Source organism: Myotis yumanensis, unplaced genomic scaffold (assembly GCF_028538775.1).
Source record: "Myotis yumanensis isolate MYYU_CA2020_CCGP unplaced genomic scaffold, mMyoYum1.0.hap1 SCAF_1, whole genome shotgun sequence".
Taxonomy (NCBI): domain Eukaryota; kingdom Metazoa; phylum Chordata; class Mammalia; order Chiroptera; family Vespertilionidae; genus Myotis; species Myotis yumanensis.
Genome location: NW_027223752.1, coordinates 71,364,028 through 71,370,100, shown reverse-complemented (window position 1 = coordinate 71,370,100; position 6,073 = coordinate 71,364,028).

The following is a 6,073-nucleotide window of genomic DNA, read 5'->3' as shown; positions in this document are numbered from 1 at the left end:
AAGCCTGCAACCCTGGCATGTGCCCTTACCCAGAATTGAATGGGTAACTTTTAGGTGCACAGGATGATGCTCAACCAACTGAGCCACAATGGCCAGGGCCTTGCTCTTCTTCTTTTTTTAAAATTAAATCTTTATTGTTGAAAGTATTACATATGTCCCTTCCTCCCCGCCCCCCATGACCCCTTCTAGTCTGTCCTCACCCCCAGCCCCAGGCCTTTACCACCCTATTGTCTGTTTTCATGGGTTATGCATATATGCATACAAGTTTTTTGGTTGATCTCTTCCCACCCACCCTCCCTCCCCTGCCTTCCCTCTGAGATTCTGCAATCTGTTCTGTGCTTCTATGTCGCTGGATCTATTTCCTTTCTCTTCTTTTAAGGCCTAGCTGGAGTCAACTCTAAAACGTTGGCCAACTTGGTTAATCACTGAACTTTTCTTGGAACATTCCATCTGTACCACTTGTGTGACATGTTGGGAAGCATTACTAAATATCAACTATAACTAGCATGTGTCTTGTTCCCTTGAATAGACTGTAAGTTCCTTGCGGGCATCAGGCCTTCTTTTCCATAACACTCACCCAGCATATTGCCATGCAAGGACCTTAGTAAGTCATTGCTTGATTGAAGGCCATCTTAGGGCAGCCAATAATTAGTCCAGTGGTTTTCAAACTTCAGCAGGCACCAATCACCTGGAGGGCTTGTTAAAACAGGTTGCTGGGCCTCATCCTTAAAAGTTTCTGATTTAGTAGGTCTGGAATAGGACCCAAGAATTTGCATTTCCAACAAGTTTCCAGGTATTCTATAGAACTAGGTGTACCGGTTAATAATGCAGATTTTTTTCAATGGATAGAGTTACACTTATGTTGATATATATGTGATTTGATATGTATGCTATTTTGTTGTATTGACAACAAGCTTCAAAACTTCATATATCAAATTTTCTGAAGGTGTTAACATCATAGATATTTTTACGCTTAAAAATGTCAAATTTCGTGCCCCAAAAAAAGAGCATTTGTGGGAAGTTTTAATTTATTATTTTGAAGAAAAGTGCTGCTGAATACTTTGGGAAGCTTATGGTGAACATGCTCCATCTCAAGATACTTGTGAATGCTGGTTTAAATGCTTTAAAAGTGATGGTTTCGATGCGAAAGACAAAGAACGTCCAGATCAACCGAAAAAGTTTGAAGACCGACAATTACAAGCATTATTGGATGAAGCTGCATGTCAAACTCAAAAACAACTTGCAGAAAGATTAAACGTTGCTCAGTAAACAATTTTCAATTGTTTATAAGCAATGGGAAAGATTTTAAAGGAAGGAAAATGGGTGCTACATCAACTGAACGAAAGACAAATGGAAAACCGAAAAGTCATCAGTAAAATGTTGCTTCAATGGCACGAAAGAAAGTCTTTTTTGCATTGAATTGTGGCTGGCGATGAAAAGTGGATTTATTTTGAGAATCCCAAATGCACAGAATCATGGGTTGATCCAGGTCAACCATCAACATTGACTGCAAGGCCAAATCGCTTTGGAAAGAAGACAATGAATGCTCTGTGTTTGGTGGGATCAGGAAGGTGTGGTGTATTATGAGCTTCTAAAACCAGGTGGAAACGTTAATACTGATCAATATGGATAACAATCAGTTTGAACCATGCTTTGATCGTGAAATGACCAGAATGTTCCAGAAGACATGGCAAAATAATTTTGCTTCATGATGACGCACCATCACACACTTCAAAACCAGTTAAGGAAGTATTAACCCACTCGCCATATTCACCAGACCTTGCTCCTTCAGGTTACCACTTGTTCCCATCAATGGCACATGCACTTTCTGAGCAGCACTTCAAAACATATGAGGAAGTGGAAAATTGGGTCTCTGAATGGTTAGCCTCAAAACAAGAAAAGTTTTATTGGGACGGTATCCATAAATTACTTGAAAGATGGGGGAAATGTGTAGTTAGTGATGGACATTACTTTGAATAAAGCACTTTTGATGCTTCTCTTGAAATTATCATGTTTTCTTTGATTACAAAATCTGCACTATTAACCGGTTAATAATGTGGAGTAATTATTAACCAGTTAAAAATGCTGATTAACTATTAACCGGTTAATAATGTGGATTTTGTAATCAAAGATCCACTCCAGCCCTAACTGGTTTGGCTCAGTGGATAGAGCGTCGGCCTGCGGACTGAAAGGTCCCAGGTTCGATTCCGGTCAAGGGCATGTACCTTGGTTTCGGGCACATCCCCTGTAGGAGGTGTGCAGGAGGTAGCTGATCGATGTTTCTCTCTCATCGATGTTTCTAACTCTCTATCCCTCTCCCTTCCTCTCTGTAAAAATAAATAAAATTAAAAAAAAAAAGGTCCACTCCAGGCAATGATCATCAATGACTGATAAAACTGTTAAATGAAAGCTTGATTGGGACTTTATATGGATGGATCAGGTTGCCAACTCATGAATCTACGTAACATCACTAAAAGTGGGACTACTGGATATAATATGCCTGTGATGTGATGCAATTGGAAGTACAGTACAAAATATTTCCTCAGAAAGCTTCATGCCAAAAAATTAAACCTGGCCCTAGCCAGTTTGGCTCAGTGGATAGAGTGTTGACCCTCAGACTAAAGGGTCCTGGGTTTGATTCTGGTCAATGGCATGTATCTTGATTGCAGGCTAGATCCCTGGGCCCTGGTTGGGGCACATATGGAGGCCACCAATCAATGTGTCTCACATCCATGTTTCTCTCTGTCTCTCCCCCTCCCTTCCACTCTGTCTAAAAATCAGTGGAAAAAATATCCTTGGGTGAGGATTAACAACAACAACAACAAAAGGAACCAAGAGTCCTTGGAAAAATGGCTGATTCTAGGATTGGGACAGGAAATAGACAAATTGAGTCTGGAGCATTTTATAGTAAGGAAGTGCCTCAACCAGGGCCAGGAATTGAGCCTGCAACTGAGGTATGTGCTCTTGGCTGCAATCGAACCCAGGATCCTTCAGTCCTCAGGCCAATGCTTTATCGACTGACCAAACTGGGTAGGGCAACTTTTGATTCCTTTTATTAGAAAAAATAGAAGCCCAGTGCGCAAAATTGCGCAGCCTTGCTGAGCCCGCCTCTCTGTGCCCACCCCCCTGCCGCCTCACCCGCCTGCCACCTGCTAGCATTGCTGCTATCAGAGCCTGTGGGCTGCGCTGCCTGAGCTGCGAGCCCTACCCTGCTGCTGTGAGCACCTCACAGGCCCGGGGGAGGGACCGAGAGGTGCTCCATGCACCTCCTGGTGACCTGGGCTACTTCGCTCCTGCCACTGCAGTCACCCACCTGGTTCCTGTGGTTCCCCTTACAGTCGTTGGTCGTTACAGCATTACGGCCACAGGCCTTTTATAATATAGATGGTATTAGAAACAAAGATTTGGATGATATGCTTATTGCCATAGGGGTGTCTTCCTTTTTGACCCTTCTCAGCTAACAATGGAAATATATGTATATACTGTTATATATACTCATATTTGTAAATATTTCTATATATAACCATCTGAATCTATATGTGGAGAGTTTTTTAAAAGTCTGTTACAGATATGTAGTGTAATATTTACAGCTGAAATTATATAGCTAAGATTTGCTTTTAAAAACTCCAGCAAGTCCTGGCCATGTTGTTCAGTTGGTTGGTGGGTCCTCCTGATATGCTAAGCTTTCAGGTTCGATCTTTGTTCAGGACATGTGTGGGAGTCAACCTGTGAGTGCATGAATGGGTGGAACAACACATCCATGTTTCTCTCAAATAAATAAATAAAAACTTTAAAAAATATTCTATAACATTTTTAATAAAAATAGAGTCAGAAATACCTCAGTTGCCAGGCTGCAGTTAAAGAGGGTCAAGTCAAAAAGAGAAATACAGCCAGTCAGATATAATTTTTTTAAAACTCTCACCGAAGGATATTTTTATTGATTTGAGAGAGAGGAAAGAAGAGAGAGAGAGAGAGAAAGAGGGAGAGAGAGAGGGAGAGAGAGAGACATCCGTTGCCTCCTGTAGGTGCCTGGACCAGGATCAAACCCAAAACCTGGATATGTGCTCTGACCAGGAATTGAACTTGCCACTTTTTGGTGTACTGGCAACAGGCCAACCAACTGAGCCACACCAGCCAGGGCCAGATATGGGGCATTTAGACACACAGACACACTTACACTCACACATGAAACACTTCCTCTTTAGGTGAAACTCTGCCATCCCTAAGTGAAATTTTGAAGAGGACAAATTTTTTTCTTTCACACATTTGGACTCTTCTGCTGGTTCAGAAACCCCAAACTTATTGCTCTCTTCCTACTTCCTAAATCTGGTTTTGGGGGGAAATCTCATTATTTGAAAGTCCCCTGTGATTATAAATCAAAGTCTAGTTTCTTTTAGGGAGTTACCTTTCTGCTTCATCTTTGGCAAGGAGTGGCATTGTTTTTGGCTTAGGGATTTCAGGCAAGGTGTATTTAGCAGGCACAGCAACCGTCCTCACCACCCCTGGAATCACACCTGCAGGTCGTTTTCCTCCAAGCCCCACAGGCACAGATTCGCTGCTTCTCTAAGACAGCGGTTCTCAACCTGTGAGTCACGACCCCTTTGGCGGTTGAACGACCCTTCCACAGGGGTCGCCTAAGACCATCCTGCATATCAGATATTTACATTATGATTCATAACAGTAGCTACATTACAGTTATGAAGTAGCAACGAAAATAATTTTATGGTTGGGTCACAACATGAGGAACTGTATTTAAAGGGCCAGAAGGTTGAGGACCACTGCTCTAAGATGATAAAGAACATAATCTGTGGCCTGCCCCATTCCTTAAGTGAAACTTCCCAACTCTCACCTCTTTAACCAGTAGTTGGGAAAGAATAGGTCCTTCGGCATAGGGCTGGGGAAACTACCAGGACTCCATGGCTCACCTTGGTATCCTCTTGGTCTACTGTCCCCAGTCCCGCCCCCCCCCCCCCCCCGCCCCCCGCCCCAACTCTGAAAACAAAGCAGCTGCTTCCTGAGAAGGCAGAGAGTGGGCAGACACTTAATTCACCTGAGTAAGGAAATGCCAGCGTTCAACCTAGCTCCATCCATAAGGGACTGTTGGGCCCTTCCTCTCCCTTGCAGGCCCTTCTTACTCCCCAGGGATAGATCATAGCTGGCCCTGTTCTGTTCTGAGGACAGGAATTGCTGGGACAGCTGCTCCTGCATTAGGTCAAATACATTTCCTGTTGATTTGATTAGTTTCCTTCCAAGCAATTTGTTTATGAAAGGAAGGGAGATTTTTGCAGGCATAGGCAGCCAACCTCCTCCAGTCACACACACACACACACACACACACACACACACACACACTTTCTCCCCATCCACCCACAAAGCGTCAGTCACATTTAGAGTTTGCATAAATGCACACCCTCCCTCATATATCACAATGCACACCCTCTCACCCACCTACACACCTCTCCCACAAAATCACACCTGCTTGCATACCCTTAAAGTAAGTTCTATACCATGGGGGTGGGGGGGGGGGGAGAGAGAGAGAGAGAGAGAGAGGAGATAGGTAAGAAGAATGGGTGTGAGGGCTTAGGGCAAGCACCCTATGTAGGATCTGGGAACTCTGAAGATCAGGACCCTATAGTCCGCCCTACCCTGCAAGTAGAAATACTAAGAATGGAGAGGGATTCAGAGGAGGGGCAGAGGAAGCAGGAACTCCGGGCTCCTGGCCCCACAGGGGAAGTGTGCTGCCGGAGGGGGACAGTGCTGTGCCTCGGGTCTGCAGCTGAGGTAGGGAGTTGGACAAGGCTCTGAGTAAAGAATGCACTGGCATCCATGACATGTCGGAGAAGCCCATTTTGACGGGTGGGAAATGATGGCCCTTCGGCTGGGACTCTGTCAGAGTTCAGGAAGTGGCGGGGAGGATGCGGGGAGGGAAGGAAGTGGAAGGCTGGGCTTGGGCTCTGGGTGTACCATTCTCTAGGAAGGGTCTTTCCAACATCAGTCAGAGTCAATAAAAGGAGGCTTCCTTTCGCTGCGCATGTGTAGTCCCGAGGAGCGGAGAGGTGGGGGAGAGAGCCTG